A 20,882-nucleotide genomic window follows, 5' to 3' on the forward strand; every position below is an offset into this window, starting at 1 on the left:
GGTGGGCAGCCCTGCTGAGGCTCCCAGACAGCGTTTGACAGAGTTCCACATCACAGATCAAGGTCTTTGCACAGAGATTGGGGTCTGAGGGAAGAAAGGAAGTGGAATGGACATAAATGTAACATAAAATGGATTGACATCGGCTAAAGGGCAGATGGGAGAGGGAGGGAGGCACAGCCATAAATAAAAACTTTTCTTTAGGGGAGAAGGAGCTGGAAAGATGTTATTGGGTGGGCACGAGGAGCCTCACAGTGTGTTACAGGCAGAGAAAGACAGGAGAAGGAAATATAAACTGATGGTAACTCTGGGGTGACCCACAGTTGTTAAATCGTTGGGAGGCTGAGGGAAGGTCAGTTGGATTTTCCTCTCTGCAAATTAACTAAAGGGGAAATATTCATCAATACAGTGTCACACACCAAAAAATGACAGAGCTGCTCACGGAACAGAGCTGGTTCTGTTGGCTTGAGTTCTGACACAAAACAAGAGGTGGAACATACCTGGTGCAGAAGAACCTTGGCTGGGAGCCTGAGCAGGTCTGGGAGCTTTGGAGACACGAGTTCTCAGGACATTTCCAGGTTGGAGGAGGAGGGAGGGCAGGGCAGGACTCAGCAGAGGCTCCTGGAGCCTGATGGATCTGCCTCCAGCAGCTGAGCCCAGGGATGGGCTGGAACAGCCTCACCTGCCAGGCACTAACGCTGGGCTGACCCCACCCAGCCCCAGCTGCCAGGAATGCACCAGTCTGAGCTTCTCTGCAAGTCTGTTATTTATTTTGCACTGTTTCCTGGGGTATCATGATGAAATTGGGACTAAAAACACGATTACAGGTTAATTTAACTCTAAGCAGTCCCTCAAATATACTGTAGATCATTATAATGAAGACATGAATCTCTCACTGCTCCAAAAAAAGCAACAAATATTCCAACCCTGAACAGGAATTTCTTACCTTTGTGAATATTTTCATTACACTCCTGATATCAGAAATAAGCTTTGCAGATTCTGACTTTTAGAAAATTATTCCCTTGAAAGACTATTTATATTTTCCTGTTCTTTTCTAGCAAGTAATGAATTGGCTTTGCAGGAGGGTCTATGATTTTATGCAAGTTAAGCTTGTAAAATCATAATATTATTAATATCCCAAACAGGCACATTACAGCACACGTACTTATATAAACATATAAAATACTGCCTGCATATAAATGAACACATGTTGAGAGAGGTGATCTGTCTTCTTTGTTAATCATATTTATCAGATAAATATGTAATTAGATAATACAATTCTTTTCCAACATGTAGACATGGGTTGTGACAATTATTCACTCATATCTGTAAATGCTGAAGGAGGAATATTTCCATCTAATCTGGCAAATGTTTGACAGAGTCTGAAAAAAGGGTTATTTCTTTAAAAATAAAAACCTTTTAATTCTATCAAGTGTTAACAAACATCCACTCAGTCTGAATGTTTCAAATGCATAAAAATAAGAAGAAGGAGAACCAGCAGCCAAACACTTCTGCTCTCCTTCCCAGCTGGATTTGGAGGCGTGTAAGTTACCACAACTCTACTGAAATCAAGAAATCTTTGAGAACTGAGGGACTTGATGTTCTTTATTTATGCTTAATCAGTAATCTCTAAATATCATCATCCTAAATTAGGCAGCATGTGAGGGGGAGCAGAGAGCAGCAGGAATTCTCAGGTTGGGCACAGAACACAGCTCCACCCTGCTGCTGCTCCTGCATCTGCTGAGGGGTCTCACAGACCCTCGGGGCTCTCCTGTTCGTTCCAGGGCATCCTGTTGGTTTTTGAGCTGACTGATGGCCCAGCTGAGAGCAGCCCTGCTCCTCCCTCTGTCCTCAGGAGCCTCCAAGTTTAAACCCAAAGTAGGACTCCTCAGTTCAGGAATGTTTGAGGAAGACCCTCCCCTGTGTCAGCAGGCCCACGCTGTGACCAGCAGGGTCTATCCAACCTGATAATAATATTTTAAACTAATCATCTATTCAGGATTGCAAGCAATCCAAAATATACAAAATACTGCTTCTTTTCAGTATTGTTAACCATTTTATATTTCTATGTATGCTTTCTTTGTGTCAACCTGGTATCACTTGAATTTAAAATTGAATCAGCATCATTTCTGAGGGCTGACAGGGTGTGAGGGCTCCTCTGAGGCTGCACCTGCCTGACTTCATCTGCAGGGTGGTGATGCTCCTCAGGCAGAGCCAGCAGCTCCCCTGTGCTCTGATGACTGGACACTTGGATGTTGTCACCGTGGCCTCCGAAGGGGTCTGGAAAAGCATTTATCTCAGAACATGTCTATTTTAAACAATGAAGTTGTAACGTAGGGAACTACATCTAAAATAGTAGGTCTGCCTAATAAGAGGCATTTTTCTCTTGTAAAACCCTCCATTAAAGCCACTTTGCTTTGTTAACTTTCATGGCATGTACCCTCACTATAGCCTTCAACACCTGAAAAATTAGTGGAAGAATTTGACTGATTATAGAGGCTGTTTTCCTTGTTTCACTGCTTGTTCTAAAAGGGATACTCAGCAGAACTTGCCTTTTTTTTTTTTTCATTTTGTGCTGTCTGCATGAGTAATTACCTCCCTGATTTCTGAGATGCAATTGAGTAGCTTCCACATTAGAAAAATCCAAAGATTGATAGAGCCATCTCTCCTAAAGGATTAGTTTGCTGCTGTAATTCCACTGAGTAGGTCATTCAAATAGCAAAATGCTACGAAGTCTAATTCCTCTTGTTTGTAAAAGCCAGGTGTTGATACCTATTTAAGAGAAGCTGAAAAGGGCTGCTTTGCCTTCGGAGGGGAAAAAGGGTTTTCCAATTCCTGCTGCGGCTCCAGCAGGGCAGGGGGAGGAAGGAGACACTCTGTTCCTGGAACAGATCAACCCAGGGGCTGGTGGTGCCAGAGAAAAGACCAAAAGCAAGATGACAAATGTGCAGAGATGTTGAGAAAAGGGGCACAATTTTAGGAATCCAGGAGCAAGTTTCTCCCAGGACTTAAAGGAACTGTGGGTTTTCCTGGTGGCTTTGGGATTCCAAGGGAGCAGAGGTGAATCCCTCAAGTCTGAGTGCCCAGCACTCATGTGGAGGACAGAATTATCCCAGGGATGGGCAGGGGAGAGACTTTAAAATATTACACTGCTCCCTCCAGGACTGATGTTCAGGGGGAGTCACTTCCAGGGGAAAAGGGGCCACGTGTGTTCTGAGGCTCCTGCTCTCACCAGGGGATGTGTGTTCAGATCACTTCATGTGGATGAGAAAAGCATCAGCCAAGTCCTGTACTCCCCAAATGATCTTCTTTCATACCTAATATTTATACATCAGGCTCTTTAATTTATTGCAGATATTCTGGGAGAGGTTTTGATAGCGTCCAGCATCTCAGTGCCTTTCCATCAGAACCCATTTTCCAAATATTTGGATACTGATAGAAGTGCTTTTGACAGAGTGTGAAGGCAGGAATTCATCTCAGCCTCACAGGTATGGCCATAAGGGGTGCAGGGGCAGCTGTGATTGTGATAAATAATTGTGCCAACATCATTTCACCAGGGGAGAATCACTGACTTCCTCTTTCACTCTACAAAACTAAACATCGTAACTAAAAATAAACAACTTAACTAAAGATAAACAATTTACCTAAAATAAACCACTTCAACTAAAATAAGCATCTTAACTAAAACAAACCTCTTAACTAAACATAAACATATTAAAAACGAATCCTAAAATTCTAAATAACAATTTTAAATTAAAATGCTAAAAAGGTGTTAAACTTGTAAATTCACGAAGACATATCTTATGACAACCTTAAGGGGAAAAACCAATACAAAATATAAATAACAAATAACTTTTTTTTGCTTTTCAAGTAAATAAATGCTTTACTTCCACTGAACTCCTAAGGGGGCCAAGCAATTCTTGGGCTCATACAAAGCCTATTTCTCTGCCATCATCCACATCCCTTTTGGTGTAAACTGAGTTCTCCTGACACCAAGAGAGGCTCAGCAATTTCTACCAGCTGAGGATCTGGCAGTTAATTTGAAAGGCAGGAACAAATCTTAGGTGTGCTCTGAAGTCGGTTTAACTGAAATGCAAAAGCTCCTTGCAAGTTGGGTGCACATTTAATTAATTGAAATGCAGGCTCCCCAGACAAGGCCCAGATGCTGCACTTCCTTCTCCCGGCGTCTCCCAGCCAGCTGCACTCATCTCTGCAGCAGCACTACCCTGTAGCTAAACATCTGGAGGAACCTGGGCAGCAGAATAATAAACACTTCACAGTCCTACCAGGCACAGCCCCGACAGTGACTTCAAGGGGGAAGGAAAGGGGGCTGGATGGGGGGTGAGGGGAAGCAAAATTCAACCCTCAGACAGCCCTCGAGGGAGGAATACATTGAACTGCCAGAGATGTTCCCAGCCAGGGAACACACCACTGCCAGGGCAGTAAGGCAGGCTCTACATTTTCAGTTTTTACTGCTTTTCACTTGGGCACAGCCAGTTCAAATATTAATGAGAAGTTCTGTGAGCTCAGATGGAGCAAAATCGTCACAACTGCACAGGCTGAACATCAACACGTTTACATTCATTCCAGCCACGCCCCTGCTGGAAAATATTCCTGAAGGTAAGGACATTCCTCACCACAGTGTCGTCTTCTGGTTTGCTCCTCTCCTGTAAAGACAGTGCTGCAGTGACTTGGCATAGAATCTGAGAATCCCAGGATGGTTTGGGTTGGAAAGGACCTTAAAGGTCCCACGGGCAGGGACACCTTCCACCAGCCCAGGCTGCTCCAAGCCCCGTCCAACCTGGCCTTGGACACTTCCAAGGCAGGCACAGCTTCTCTGGGCAACCTGTGCCAGGGCCTCCCCACCCTCCCAGCAGGAATTTCTCCCCACTATTCCATGTATCCCTGCCCTCTGGCACTGGGAAGCCATTCCCTCTTGTCCATCCAGGCTTTTGGATCTCCTGCCTTGCCCCAGCTCAGTGTCCCCACACCCACCACACACCACCCCTGGGTGCTCCTGTGTCACTATGGACACCCACTTTTCCATGGGATGGAATTCAGATGTTTTGCAAAATAAAAAAATCAAGATCTCCTATAAAAATGGCCTCTGTGGGGCAGGGGAGGGGCTGTGAGAGCAATGTAAATAACCAGTTTAATGCCTCTTTTTCTGGGTGCAAATGGCTCGTGACTGTGATTCGTTTTCCCATCAGTCCCCTCACCAGGTGAGTTGTAAGGACAGCAAGGGATAAATCCACTAATTTCCACCTGTGTGACCAATATCTCTACTCGGTGGACAGCAGGGAACTGTCACCAGAAGTGGAGCTCACGTTTCATGGGATTGGGCCTGGAGAGAAGAAGGCAGGGATGGGAGGAAGATTCTGGCAAGCTACTTGTTTTCTAAACAGAAATCCTGCTGTTTACAGGGAGTTCTCTGCGAAACGTTTTTTTTCCCCTCTGAAAGAAGGAAAAAAAAAATCTTTTAGAAATGACTAATTGGGTAAAATTCTTTAAGGTGCCTTTATCAGCATACGTACTCCTGGGATGTGGTTAAAGTGGTAGGTGATGGGGGTCAGTAGCTCCTGCTCTTTTTGGGGAATTGAGCCAACAGTCCCAAGCACTATTTCAGTGATGCCACCACGAAGTAACCCAGAAAAATCATTAGTTTCATTTTGGCAGTTCCACTCTGGCAAAGTGTGGGATTTCCTATGACAGGGAGCTGTCAGAGGACACGCTGGAAGCTGGGGAGCAGGAACATGGGGTTTACTCAGGTAAGACAGTGAGAATTTTGCCTCGTTCCCTGATGCAGGACTGGATCCCAAACGTCACAGCGTGCCCAGGTCTCAGCTCAGCACCTGTGGCGTGTTAGGTGACCTGCTGGGGTCCTTCCCAGGCTAAATTAATTCATATTGTGTGTGTTCTACACGTCACTAAAAATATTTGGAATTTTATGAGAGGATAATGAGGCAAGAGACAGCCCAGAGTAGATGGAATAACCTCCTCCCTGCTCTGCTAACACAGAACTCGCTGTCTCGGCTCCTGATCCCGTGACACCAACGCTCCTTGAGAGACTGGCAAGGGGTAGGGAGGCATCATTTAAAACCAGAAGGGAAAAAAGAGATGAAATCAGAAAACCTCTCTATCAATCTGCCAAGCTGTCAGAGACGCTTGTTCTGAAACAATTCCTCTCATTTCCAATAAATTATGTCAGAAGTGGATAAAAGGCATAGACAGCAAGTCTGGAGACAGCCGCCTCCTCTGCTGAGCCCTGCTCAAACAATTTGGGGGAATGTGACATCAGTCCCAGCTGACAGGCAGTCTGGACACGGCTCCTTTGGGAAGCCTGATGCCAGTGAAGGGCTCCCAAGGAGGGAGAGCACCAGGAGGACAGGTCCCAGTCCCTTCCTCTCATCCCTGGAAAAGGCTGAGGGGAGAAGGACTCTTCACTTTACACTGGTGGTACCTGATGAAGAGGCAGAGCCTGTCAGAACAGGAAATAAACTCAAAATGTAAATTCAGCACCAATTATGTGCTCCAATAAATAGATTACAGTACGTCCATGGAGGCCATTAAAATACAAAACAAAGGATTATTAGGAAATAAGAGAAATTACAGAAAAATCTATCAATCACCTAAGCTTAAAATTTTCAATAATAGCAACTTGATACACTCAATATTAACAGCACAAACCATGCTGAGGAGGTGTCAGCATCATCTCCAGTGATGGATCCTGTACATCCCCCATGCTGAACCCGTTCCACCTTACTGGCTGGAGGCTCCAGTATCTCCTGCAGCTGACCCTCCCTGAAATATAAATGTGCCATTCCCATCCTGTCCAAGGGAATCTGGAGAGCAGATCACTGTCAATTCTCATCTTCTTGCAAGTTCCATGCTTTTAAAATTCGGTAAATTTGTTTCCTAAATTCCAATGTACATTAAGACCCACCTGAGCACAGGGGTGTGTTCCCCCTGCCCCAGCTCCTCCACTTCCCAATACTCCCATTACTTAACAGATGTTTTTGTGCCTTTCCAATTAGTTCCATTGTTTATCTTAATGAAGGAAAAAACCTCTACCACTTGAGCACTGTTAAAATCAGCGCAACATTTGTCTGGCTTAATAATTGCTGCACGGAGGCTTTTTCTGTGTTTATGTGAGGAGCATTTAAAGTGTTTAGCCAGAGCTGTTCTCAGCCACACGTAGGGATGGAGTCCCTGTGGTGTCAGCTGGAGATAAAACCACCCCCAGCACACGGAGCAGGGGATAACCCACGGAGGCAAACAGCAAACCTGTTTGGCATTGTCTGGAACACATAAAAGAATATAATTGGCTGGGTATCTGTTTCTGGATCTGCTGCTCGTTCTCTGCAGCGTGGGTTAAGCAGCGGTTGTTTAAAGGTGACGGGAAAGCGTAATTGAAAATTGAGCTAATCAGGGATTCCTGGGTGGAATTGCCTCCCCAGCCAGGCTGCCAAGGGTGGGAGGGGAGCGGGGACAAAGCAGAGGATTCCTCCACTGCTGCTTGCTCTGCTACAGTGTTCCCTTCTCTCAGAGTCGCCCAACACACAACAGAGGAATATCAACACACAATGTAAATATCAGCCAAAATAGACCTTCGAGGTGATTAAAATAAAATTCAAAACTGTCACATATTTGTTTTGTGAAGATACATTTCTAAACACTGTCACTGTCCTTAGCTATTTTTTGTAGATGAAAGGATACTAAAAGTTATTCCTAACTTTGTATAACTCAAATTCTCTTCATCCTAGGTTTTAAGTTATTTCACCCTTCTTTGTTTCAGGGTGCAGCTTTGGGGTGAGGACTGGAAAGAGAAGTGGCTGGACGCTGCAGGACACGCTCTGTTCACTCCATGCACAGCCCCACTGGGCGCTCAACCCATCCCTGGCACCACTGGGCCTCCCAAAATCTCTGGGAAATACAGTCAGACCCCAGGGGTTCAGGTAAGGATTAGTGTTGCTCCATCCTTTGTAGCTCTCTCATCCTTATGGAGCGTGCAGGCAACTCCAAGCATGCCCACGTTCTCCTTGACTTCACTGCTGTATCCTGCTTTTTCAGCCATTCCCCAAAACACCTGGCCTGGCACAAGGAGCTCTGGGAACACCGAGCCCTGAGAGGTTTGTAGAGGAGGAGGAGGAGGGCTGTGTGACCGTGGAAGGGCCGTATGGAAAAGCTGGATCCGAGGTGAAATTCCAGCAGGGAGCATCCATAGAAATCACGGCCAGCTGGATCAGCTGATAGTCCGGAGCACCCGCAGCTGATGCTGGCCCCGAGTCCCCGGCTGGCCCTGTGCCCCCTGCCCTGTGCCACGGCAGGGACGGGAGCAGGAGCGGCGGGAGGCTGTTTACCAGGAACCATAGCAACTTCCAGCGCCATTAGCGGCAATCACAGCCGGCTCCACTCCCTGACTGAAGGCTGGGATGTGTGATATTTAGTCTGACCTATAAAAATATCTCTGGAGCAACCTGCGTGCAGAAGTGTCACATCAAATGTTTGTCATACAAGGGATGTGACACCGGGCACCTGCCGGAGCGTCGGCGCCGCTGAGGGGGGACCTGCCCCTTTAAAAGCCCGATAATATTCTGCTCAGATCCTACAAAAACCAGCTGGTGACAGTGGCCAGGAACAGTGTGACAGACAGAGCCCCCTCGCTTCCTTCCTCAGAGGGTCCTATATTCTCAGTTACCATTTTCAGTCATGTTATTAAAGGTGTGTGTTATTACAGTGCCGACCCAGAGCGCTCCTTAAATGCCACCAAAGATGGCAAAATGCCACCCTACAGAGAACTGAGCACGGGGACAGAGCTCCATGGGGGTGGAGGATGGATCCTGTTTGCAGGTGTGGATGGCTCCTAAAGCACAGTAACAGCCAGTGGTGCCTTGGGTGACTGAGGCAGGTCTGGAGAGGTACCAGCACCCCCCCTGCACAGCCCAGGGACAGGAGATGCTGTTCCTCCAGTGCTATGGACACAGGAGAACTGAGAGATGTTCTGGGACACTTATCCAACAGCTAAGCCCTAAATATCTGAGCCACAGTTTAGCCAGAACACCTGAGACCACCCTGCTCATCCCTTCCTAGAGGTCACTCCTAACAAACAACCCTCCTCGGTGGGCAGGGTCACCCTCAGACTGGGCTTTTACTTCAGTTCACTGTTACTCTCCCCACACCACACTGGCCTTTGCAAGCAGGTTGATGGAATCCCTGTCTGTGTTTGGAGCCAGTTTGACACTCCAAGAACACTTTTGGAGACTCTTCAGGACTCAGCAAACAGCCACACTCACAGCCAGAGCTTCCAGGCGTGGGGTTTTCCTTGGCCATACTCAGCATTCCCAGGAGCTTCCACACCTGCTGTTGCTCCTCCTGCAAAACCACAGCCAGGAGCTCACTGGACAGGCTGGCTGTGGTTTCTGTGTGTCTGCACAGTTCTGCAACCCAGGTGACAAGAGTTCCAATAACCAGGGGATGCTGAACACATGTGTTGGTTTATAATTATTATATGACTACAAATAATATCACTTTAGCTGAAAATTCCCCCTGTCCTTTACACACCCTCTGCCATTTCCCAGAAACAGCTCCAGGGCACAGTAAACTGCTCCCTCCCAAATGGAAAATGCACTTGTGCTTCCTTCCTTGTAAGACAGAGCAACAAATTCAAGTTCCTTATTTGATGAATATTCATGAAATATCCTGAGCTCCTGCACGACCCAAGCCCAGTGTTTGCAGTCCTGCCTCCCCCTGTGATGCTCTGTTTGCCTGCTCTCCTCAGCTTTTGAAAGTCACTTCCTAAAAGGAATATTGCATCTGTCGTGTGAGCAGCCACTCCAACCCCTTGCCTTGCCTTTATGTTTGGGGTTTTTTTTTAATTCTTGTCGTGGCTTGTAAATAATTGCAGGGATGGTGCTTGAGGATATTCTGTCTGTTACTAGGAGATGGGGCCTCAAAGTACATGGAATCTAAAATACCACTCTATGATAAATAAAAATATCGTTTTATGATTCCATGTGGAATCTTATCAATAGAAAATTGGAACAAATTATTTGTAAAAAAAATAAAAATTAAAAAGAAGAAGTTTTGAAGGCTAAAGAAAACCAATCTAAGATTTCATCTGAATTTCAGACATTTCACTCAGCTCTCATGAAACATCCTGCCTCTATCAGGCTTTTCACCTCTGTAGCATTTGACCTTTCTTTGTAGTATGTAGATTTTAAAATTAATTCATATTCATACTTCACGCGGTTTTGTGGTGGGTTGTTTTTTTTTTCCCTCAAAAGTAGGATATTTATTGTCACAACAATGTTATAGGGCATTAATTAATGTGATACTTTTAGAATTGGTGCCTGGGGACTCGAACAGAAAGTACCAGCAGTGTGTGAAATCCTGCCTTGGGCACTCTTGCTACTGGAACAAGTTGGAGAATGTATATTCATTAACTTGGAGCTTCCTCAGGAATTACCAAGAGCCACAGAAAGAATGAACTGAAGCTATTACTCCCAGAAATATGGCTTTGAGCAAGAATTTACTTGATTTTCGCCCACATTTTTGAATGCCAAGCAATACATGAATATGATGTTCTTGCATAAAAATAGTTGTATCAGGAGAAATTACAATAGTTTCCGGGAGTCGCTGTGGCCCATTAAAAAAAATGGATAAAACAGATTAAATTATCTCCTCTAGACAAAAAAAAAATTGGATTCCTGATGTAGAACTGGAGAAGAGGGAAGACAGAACATGTATTTCTGTTGTGTTTGTCAGAAACCCATAGTTGCTCAGACAACTTGCACCTTTTAGAACTGCATTATTCACTAACCCTAAATCCACTGTCACGAGGTCTTAAATAGCTCTTTTCAGGGATAGCACGCAGCCAAAGAAGATTTAATTCTTAAAGTTCGTAAATTATTTTGAGAACAGAACCTAAATCTAAAAATATTTAAAACGTACAACGACTTCAGACGATCAGTTTGGTGTTAATGCACCACTTCCACCCAAATTCAGTTTGATATGATCAAAATGTCATCAGCTCCAGTGACAGCAACAAAGATCAGTTCACTTACTTGTATGCTAAATATACTCCATGTGTTGATAATATCAGGAATGCTTTTAATTTCCTCCTATTTCATGGTTTTTCACACCTAAACACAGCAATGATTATTTTAAATTACTAGGGATGTGTGTACCTGGGCTGGTGGGGCAGCCAGGTCAGGCTAAATAACCCAGGTATTACCAAACTTCTGTTTCACAGGGATTCAGGAATTAAAATGGCAAATTGTAGGGTGATGTCAGCCTGGAGACACCACCATGCTGTTATTTAATGTCTATTTTTTTAAAGGGCTGGAGATTTTCTCGGTAAAAAAATAATGAACTTCGCAAAATGTCACTTTTACTAACAGAAATTATGGCTTGAATACCTGAATGTGAATATTAAATACATTTTAAAAAAAGGGAAAAATATAAAGAAAAGTTCGTTTAAAAAGTGCTGAGGTTGTGACACAAACTGACAAATGTGGGGAAATGCAGAGTCACAGCTGACACTGCCCTTAATTCACACAACTTTGGGGAAGGTCAGGAGGGCAAAGGTGTAACCCCAGTCCTGGAATCAAGTTTGAAGGCTTTGATTTCTTTAATTTTGGATCCACGTCTTAATACATTTTAGAGATTATTTTAATCCCCTTCTTTAATAGAAGAAAGTGACCTACAAGAGAGCTGGAGGGAGGCTTTGGGTAAGGGCCTGGGGGGACAGGACACAGGGAATGGCTTCCCACTGCCAGAGGGCAGGTTAGATGGGATATTGGGAAGGAATTCCTGGCTGGGAGGGTGGGGAGGCCCTGGCACAGGTTGGGCAGAGAAGCTGTGGCTGCCCCTGGATCCCTGGAAGTGTCCAAGGCCAGGCTGGACGGGGCTTGGAGCAACCTGGGCTGGTGGAAGGTGTCCCTGCCCATGGCAGGGGGTGGCACTGGATGGGCTTTAAGGTCCCTTCCCACCCAAACTATTCCAGGATCCCATGATTTTCTGCAGGAACAGCCTCAGGACCTGTGTCCAGGCACCAGGAAATGCCCCAACCCCCTGGGGCACAGTGTCCCCTTGGGGCACAGTCACAGTGTCCCCCTGGGGCACAGTGTCCCCCTGGGGCACAGTCACAGTGTCCCCCTGGGGCACAGTGTCCCCTTGGGGCACAGTCACAGTGTCCCCCTGGGGCACAGTCACAGTGTCACCCTGGGGCACAGTCATAGTGTCACCCTGGGGCACAGTCACAGTGTCCCCTTGGGGCACAGTCACAGTGTCCCCCTGGGGCACAGTGTCACCTCTGCCTTGCCCTCCCTGAGCAGCCCAGCCAGGTCCCTGCAGCTGCAGAAACCAACCTTGGCTTTGTGAGAGGGACAACTGAGGGTCCCCAGGGGTCAGAAACTGCTTTTCTGGTCTTTCCTGCCAGTGGTGAGTCTTTAAAATGTTTTGGGGTTGTTTTTCATCCTGGTGGGAGAGGGAGGGGCTGAGGAAAAGGGGATTTTAATCACTGAGAAACAGACACCTTGAATTCTGCAAACACAGGGCTGGAGCACAGCCCAGATGAGGGTATTTGTGCTCTCTGGCCATGCCACACAGGACAAGTGGACAGACAAGGGCAGCCCCAGCTCTGTGTGAATGATCTCTCCCAATAAATCCAACCCTTGGAGCAGCTCCCCTTGCACCCACCAATGACAAGGGCAATCAAAACCCCAGCCCAGCTGAACCTGGAGAGCCCCAGGCCTGTTTGCAAACCTCCAGACAGAGGTGATTAAACCAAGCTGTGCAAATTCAGTCCTTTGCTTTTCCCAGGAAAAAAAAAGAGAAAATCTTATTCCCAACTCACTGAAACTGCACACCCCCAGAACTAATATTTCTGCAGAGCTGACCTGCACCATTGCTGCTGCACAGCCCAGGGCTCCAGGAGCTTCAGGACTCTGCCTTATGTGGACACACCTGATGCATCCAAAATTCTTTCCAAAGTCATCAGTCCAAAAAATACAAATTTTCTGTGCCCGATTTCAAATACTGTCAGTGTAATCACTATACCCTCAAAAAATACTTGAGCATCATAGGAATGGAAGGTTGGAAGGGGCCTCAGAACATCACCTGGTGCCACTCCTGCGAAAGCCAGGTGAGAGACTTTGTGCCTGAATTCACAGAGTAGCAGAACTACAACCTGTAAAACTCGTGTGCCTGTGCTGCCTGTTGATGCACAGCTGCACTCACACTCTGAGAACAGCAGCAGGAGTGACAGAAGCTCTAGAACTCTGAAATTACTGATAGCTAGAAAATTCCTTCTTCAACTTCTAAAGTTTTTTGACAAAAAGCTCCCGAGACCTTGACATGTTGAAATAGAAACGTCTTTGAAAGCAGGATAGAATTAGATTAAAACCAGCCAGTGAACCTGGCCTGCATTTGTGTTCTCTATGCCAAAGTTGAAGACATTTCTAACCCAAGAGGAGACAAACTGGTCGCCCCCCAGGTCTCCTGCAGAACAAACTGCTCCCCAGGCTCCATCACAGTCCCCTGGTCACACTGCTCTGCCAGCCAGGGCTCTCCACCCTGCTTTTCCCAGCTCTGGGTCACACAGAACCATCAGTGTCCACAAGAACAGAAAGCCAGGAGCATTTATCATGAAATCACATTAAAATCCCATCAAGTCTCCCTAGAGTCCCCTTACCTGCCCAGCCCACCCCCAGAGCCCTCACCTGGCACTGTGGCCCAGCAGGAGGGGGTGGCTGGCAGTGCCACCAGGGCAGGAGCTGGGGGAGAACCTGATGGTCAGCCCACCAGGAGAGCGTGTTTGGAGTAAAACCCAGCCAGGTGTTCATCAGAGAGGGACAGACCCACCTGGTGTGGCAGCTGCTGGTGCTGGTGCAGTGACAAATCAATGCCCGGGGTGATTGCCTGGCAGGTCAGCTCCTAATGCAACCATCAATCACATCCCCTCCCAGTCTTTCAAAATTAAGCAGAAAGAAAAAGAGATTTTAGTTTTCTTTTCTTAGCTTATTTTTAACAGAGGCACTACAGAATTATGATGGTGTCCTTTTGGTAAACCAAAATGTCAGACACATATTATTCTTTTAAACATCTCCTGGCCTTTCTCTGAAAGGTTAAGGTGGTTTAAATAAATTTAGTCAAAGTAAATGACAGCTGAGGAAGAGTATTAGAAAACTATACTTATCAACAACCTCTTTTCCTTAAATTTAAACAAGTCATTTACCAAACTGCAGTTTAAGGAGATCATGACAATATATGGTCTTCTGCAGAAGGATGAAAACAACTTGAAATGGTAAAGAAATGTTGGGTGGGGGAAATTACACACAAGTTAATGAATGTTAATGCATGGTCTGAACCCCCCTGAAAGTTGCAAACCACGGTTTTTAAAATAATGGTGCAGCAGTCTGGGCTTTCACCTGAGCCCTTAAATGGGAGTTGTCCTTTTCCTGCTTTTCCATCACCTTAATGACAGAAACTTAAATGGAATGGGCAGGGAAAGTGTGAATTCAGACCTGCCCTGCAACAGTCAGACAAACAGCCTGAATGCTGCACAGTTGTTGTTGTTGGTCAGGGGAGTGCTGCTGAAAGCAGTGGGGTTTATATGTATTTATATGTATACATATTTATGTATTGTGAGATGTAACTTTAACAGCAATCCCAGCACCCACGAATGCTGCAGACCGACAGAGGATCATAAAATCCCAAAATCACAGGGTTGGAAGAGACCTGAAAGATCCTCTTGTTCCAGCCTCCTGCCATGGACAGGGACACATGTGCAAAATAGGCCAAGGGGGGAAAAAAAGCCCAAATCTGGCAGCAAATCAATGGCCCTGTGAGGTAACTTAGCAAGAGATCAGTTATGAATTAACATGGACAGTTTTGATTTTGAACTTATCACCTAAAAAAAAAAAAATTGATCAAAATATGGTGTTTGAGGCTTTCAGAAAGGGAATCCCAAGATCCCAGAATGGTTTGGGTTGGAAGGGCCCTTGAAGCTCATCTTGTCCCACCCCGTGCCTGGGGCAGGGACACCTTACCCTGGACCAGGGTGCTCCAGCCTGGCCTTGAACTCTTCGACGGACGTAAATATGACACTGAGACTACTTTTTATCCATCAGTAATGCACTTTTTCCCATTCCCATTGCTATTTAAGCAGTGGCAGTGAGTGGGTGCTGCTGCAGGGCTGAAATCCAGAGGCAGCAGCTGTAGCACAGTTCACACTCTGTACCACAGCTCACTGATAAGTGTCTGCCACACCTTGGCCACCTCCTCCTTCCCACCAGGAGCCAGTACAGTTCACTCCAGGACTCCCTTCAGCACGTTCCCTCTGTCCTGTTCTGTGCCATTTACTCCACAGATTGACTCAGACAGGACCAAGAGAAAAAAAACCCGTGTGCAGAGAAAAATACGTACTTTAGTACTTACTGTGTAACAAAGCAAAGACCTAATGTACAAACAGTTGCACTGGTTTAATTACCACACGATCACAACCCCTTGGTTAAGCATTTCCTTTCAAACCTTTCAACTTTTTGCAGTTACACCCGAGCACAGCTTGGCTGAAATTGTCATTTTCAGGACTCGGTTGCAGACATTTTATTTTTACTCGTCCGTAAGAGAGCCAGAGTTACCCATTCACTGGCCCAGCACGGGGGTCTCACAAATTTCTCCCAAGTTTCCATAGAAATGCATTGATTAGGGCATAATTCCTGTTAATACTGTCTCCCTCCAGCACGCTCTGCTTGCTCACACTAAGCAGGCACCTTCCCCTCGCCGTCCTCGGCAGCTTTTGTTCGGCTCAGTAGGTTTCCTAACTGGTGGATTTTATTGAGTTAAATCAAGCTGTCACTTCATCTGCCTGAAGGATGACTCAAATACAACACATAATAATAAAAGAAAAGTAGGATAAAATAATCTTGTCAAGCCAGAAAAACTGATTGCTTGAAGTTGTAGCCTTCAATCAATACACTAATTCCACAATTTATACCTCTTTCAATTGGAGAGGAAAGAAACCCTGATATGGTATTTCTTGGCTCACTGACCAACTTTGACCTTCTATCTGTGTGAATGTGGGATTAGCAAGTGCTGCTGCTTAGTGAAATCACCTATGAAAACAGGGAGGCAAATAAGTGACATTTGAGGTTCCCACTAAGTTTATTAATTTCCAGAGGTGAGGGGTGTTTATTGCTCAGGGGGTCTGGGCTGGGAGCGAGGCCCTGCAGGGGCTGGGGGTTGGGAGCAAAGGAGGGGAAGCAAAGCTTTGGGATTGTGGCACTGGAGCCACCGGCGTGGGGTCCCCCCAGACCCACCCACGCTGCTCCAGCCACTGTCACCAGTCCAGGGAAAACCTCAGGAAAACAAAGCTGTGGCTGTTTGTGCATCATCTCACTCTGCCTGGGATTAAAAGCTTGAGCTCTGCCCAAGCTCTGCTGCTCACACTTCCCTGGCTGCAGTCAAGTGGATGAAGACACTTTATCCAGGCAGCTTTAGAAACCAATTTCTCAAGGTATAATGAACCACTTTGCCATTTGCTCATTTTTTTTAAACAGTCCATCATCACAAACCCCTCTTTTATTTGTAAATTAATCTGCATAGTTTATAAAAGAACAGTCAAACTGTGCATTTAAAAGTTTGGGATGCCCTTTGGGTGTCAGGTTCCTGCTTTGCTTTCAGAATTCCTCCCCTGCAGGCACAGGCCAGGACACAAAAATTCTTTGTTTATCCAGGCTTTAATTCACCCTGCCACTGCTTCACTCAGGTTGTGGCAGGGTATCAAGCAGGGCCTGGAATGGGAGTGTCTTCCTGCCCTGTGCCTGGAAAAGGAAAGACAAGCCTGTGTGTAGACTGTTAGATCAGCTGTGATGGTGGAAGTGCTAGTCCTCACTGCTTGAAATAATAAATGTAATTAAGACACTGTACCAGGGTACAGCTTCCCTCTGCCTGGGAAATGCTGGTGTTTAATAAATGGCCACTTCTCCTGCCTTCCAGGGATACTCCTAATGCTTCTCTTCAGTGATTTCAGCAATACTTGCCAACCTGAGAAATAAAAGCTGAGGGCAGAGCTGAGCCTAACCCGGGGTGAGGTGATGCCTTTGGAAACAGCCTGGAACAACTCGGATCTCAAACACCTCAGGGCAACAAATGCCAAAGCTCCCACATTCCAGGAGGTGCTTCCTGCCTTTTTTGTCCTTTGTTCCACTACTGAGGTCACAAACAGTTGATTCAAAGCTCAGTTGATCCAAAACAGATTCAGGGAAGGAGGTTTTTGTAATGAGGGTGGGGAGGCCCTGGCACAGGTTGCCCAGAGAAGCTGTGGCTGCCCCTGGATCCTTGGAAGTGTCCAAGGCCAGGTTGGACAGGGCTTGGAGCAACCTGGGCTGGTGGAAGGTGTCCCTGCCCATGGCAGGGGGTGGGATTGGAGCTTCAAGGTCCCTCCCAACCCAAACCATTCCATGATTCTGTAACTCCAAGTATCACTAAACAGCTGGAAACAAATCCACTGGGTAAAACCAACCAACACTGAGCAATGAACACGTGACTCCAATCCTTGCAATATTACTGAAATCCTTGGATTTCTGCAGCCTCTGGCCACATGTGCAAGAAGCACAATTAAGCTTTCAAGCTCCTCTTAGCAAGACACAACTTTGATTAACCTTTCCTTTACTCAGAGTTTGCTTTGCTTAGAGTGTAACACGCTCCTGGAGACGTTTCCTTCTTTTTTTTTTCAGGGGAGTGGATGGTATTTCCCCAGGCACCAGCCCGAGCAACACGAAGCACCTCCGTGGAATATTAAGCAACTGCCAGAACTTACTCTGGGTGTAACTGCACTTCCTTCCAGCCTCACCCCCATCCCAGGCAGCCCTTGGTGTCAGTCCCCTCCATTGCTCCATGTTAACACCAGGGCTGTTCCTCTGCCTTCTCCCCACCCCTGGCAAATTACAGCTTCTCTTTTTAATAGGGGACCAGAGTTAATGATGCAGCGTTAATGAAAAGAAATCAAGCACACACGTGTCAGGTGGTCATCTCACCCTCTGACTCAGAAATGCTAAATTATTCAGACCTGCCTCTGCTCTAGCATTGGGTATTTGTGTGCAGCTTCCGCAGCAAAAAGAGAAAACACCAAAGGAAAATGAAGAAAAACACAGAGGAAAATTTTACTGGGTACCAAAACACTGCCTTATTGATTATAGGCAATAAATAGAAAATAAATGCAAAAAAATGCTCCGGGTGAGATCTTGGTCTCCCTGCACACTTTTCACGCCACTAATTTGGATTCATTTTATCATAGGTTTAAATACTTGCAAGAAATAAGGGTCTACACCAAAACACTCCCTGCTTTACCCTCTCCTTCCTTTTTGAGGGAAGGGGAATAAAAGGAGACATTTGCAGAAGAGGAGGCACAGCCCCTGAGCCCACTGATCACATTGTCCTCGGATTTCTGCTGCTATGAGGGATGAAGGTGCATCTCATGCTGATCCTTTGAAGCTCATGGAGATGAAGGTTAAGAGGCATTTGAAGTTGTTAGTTTGTTTGTGGCCAGGGAAGGAGCTGCCTGGTGCCCTCAATTCTCCAGGCTGAGGGATGTCACCAGGACTAACCTATTGACATTCAGCCCAACAGCAAGAACAAAGATTACAGCCAGGGTCAGTCTGTGCCAGCCCAATTTCACTCCAAGTTTTATTGCCGACACCATTGTTCATCTGATTGTTCCCAAACACTTTCTCAGCACAGAAATGCTGATATTTCCCCTTATTTTCAGCCATCGATTACATCGCTGTCAGCTGAGCAAATACTGGCCTGGAAATTGCCAGGTACTTGAGAAAGTGGGGAAAAATCTATCAGAAATGAGCAAAAATTGCTCGTGGAATAAGCAAATAAGGGAGATGGGCTCTGAGGCTGAATAAATAACCCGTGCAGTGTGTGCACAACACAGAGGGACCAGCCCAGCCCCAGCTCCATGGGCTGCCCAGGGCATGAGTCAGGCTGGGAAGGAGAAACAGGCAGCTGAATATTCCAGGATACCCAGGAGTTGTTTCATCTGCATTTTCAGATTCTGCTGAGCAAAAATTAAAAGCAATTATTGTTAGTTTAATATATATTAATGGATTAAAGCATGGGAGTAACACTATTTGGAAAGACCCTCTGAGTCCTGGCTGTCACACAGCCCTGTCCTGACCACCTCTGAAACTCTGCAAGTGTCAGTGGTTTAGCTCCTAATCAACTCCTACCTCACTCATACAGCTCATAAACACAGTTTTGCAGCCTTCAGGAAACAAGAAGACATTGAGCAACAGCAACCACAAAAAACCCAACAGAACAGGACTGAGGTGATGAGTGAACCACAAATGCCTGAAACAAGCACTCAAATAATACTATTCCTGAACCCACAGTCAAATAATTTCACAATTAAGCCTCAAATACCGACCAAAGCCTGCTAACAAGACCTCTGCCTTCTGTGTTTGTATTTCAGTGGTGACAGTGGCAGGGCTGAGCTCTCCTGTGCTGGACACTGTGCAAACTGTACAAAAAGATTATCCAGCCCCCAAAACCCACGAGCCCCATCCCAGGGATGGAGCCCAGGAAGGGAGGGGCTGGAGCAGCCAGGCCAGGGGGGTGAGCAGTGCAGCACTGGTGGTCTCAGCACGGGGGCTGCCTCCCCTCTGCCAAGTGTTCTGTAGGAATCCTGGCAGAGGGGACCCTGAAGGAGGGATTTGAAGGCAGAGAGTGAAGTCACTCCAAGGATTTTGCAGGAGTGTAAGGGCACCCCAGGGAGGAGCAGGATGGTGCCCAGGGGCTGTGGTGAGGGAGCTGTGCAGCCCAGCACTGCCCATGGGATGGGACACGGCCCCTCCTCTCCATGGGAACCACCAGGGCACACTTGAACAGGCCACCAATGTTCCCAAAACCCAGGGCCAGGATCCTCTCAGTGGTGTCAAACTCTCCTGCTTTGGACCCCACATTCCTGGCCAACCTCAGTGACCCAACCCAGTCCCAAGGTCCACTGGGGCCGGTTTGCCCATGGATTTACCCAAGGGATGGGTGGGAAGCAGGGCTCTGTGCCAACACAGGGGCCTTGGTGGTGACACAGTGACTTGCGAGCCCCACGTCACCTCCCAGGCTTGCTCACCTGAGCTCCAGCTGATTGTTTCACTCCATCAGTTAATGTTGTTTTCTCTTTTGGTGCTGGCACTTGGAATTTAAAGAGAGGCAGAGTGACAGGGACTATATACAGCAGGGCAAATATTTGTCGTATAAGATAAACATACAATTATCTAAAATGTAATCTTAATATGACTTATTAAAACAGATTACATTTTAATGTGCACTGCAATTTGCACATTACACAGCACACTCTGGATATGCAGCTTCCCCTGTGCCACTCCCCTGACAACCTGCACCACTGGAGATATAGAGAGAGGAAAAACCCGCCGCTATCTCCCTCTAAATGGCTCTATTTGGTGGTGATAGTCAGATACAGTTTTCACCTTTATCCCAGCTTGTTTCTGACCCACTGAGTTGGTGTTAATCACCCCTGTGGGCACCAATAATTTCCCCATATGTGGAATTTGATAAGTTAGAGCACCCACTTCATTTCAAGAAGATTCCAGCTGGCTATCCAGTTATCGCTATGGACAGCTTCAAGCACTTCCATGCTGGTCCTTGTATTCTGAGCTTTATCAAGTGCTTTGCACTTTTTGTCTTTTATCTCTTAATTGAGACCTGACTGCAAGAAATGCCTATCTCTTAAAGTGTGGTGCATTAAGTATTAACTTGAACTGCTTTGGCTACTTGAGGCGCAGAAAAACCTTAAGAAGCCGGGAAAAAGGCGAAAAAAATCTCCCCAAATCTCTGTTTAGAAAAACTGTGTAAATGCT

This window comes from Manacus candei, unplaced genomic scaffold (assembly GCF_025592945.1).
Source record: "Manacus candei isolate 608988 ecotype Guabito, Panama unplaced genomic scaffold, ASM2559294v1 h1tg000077l, whole genome shotgun sequence".
NCBI lineage: Eukaryota > Metazoa > Chordata > Aves > Passeriformes > Pipridae > Manacus > Manacus candei.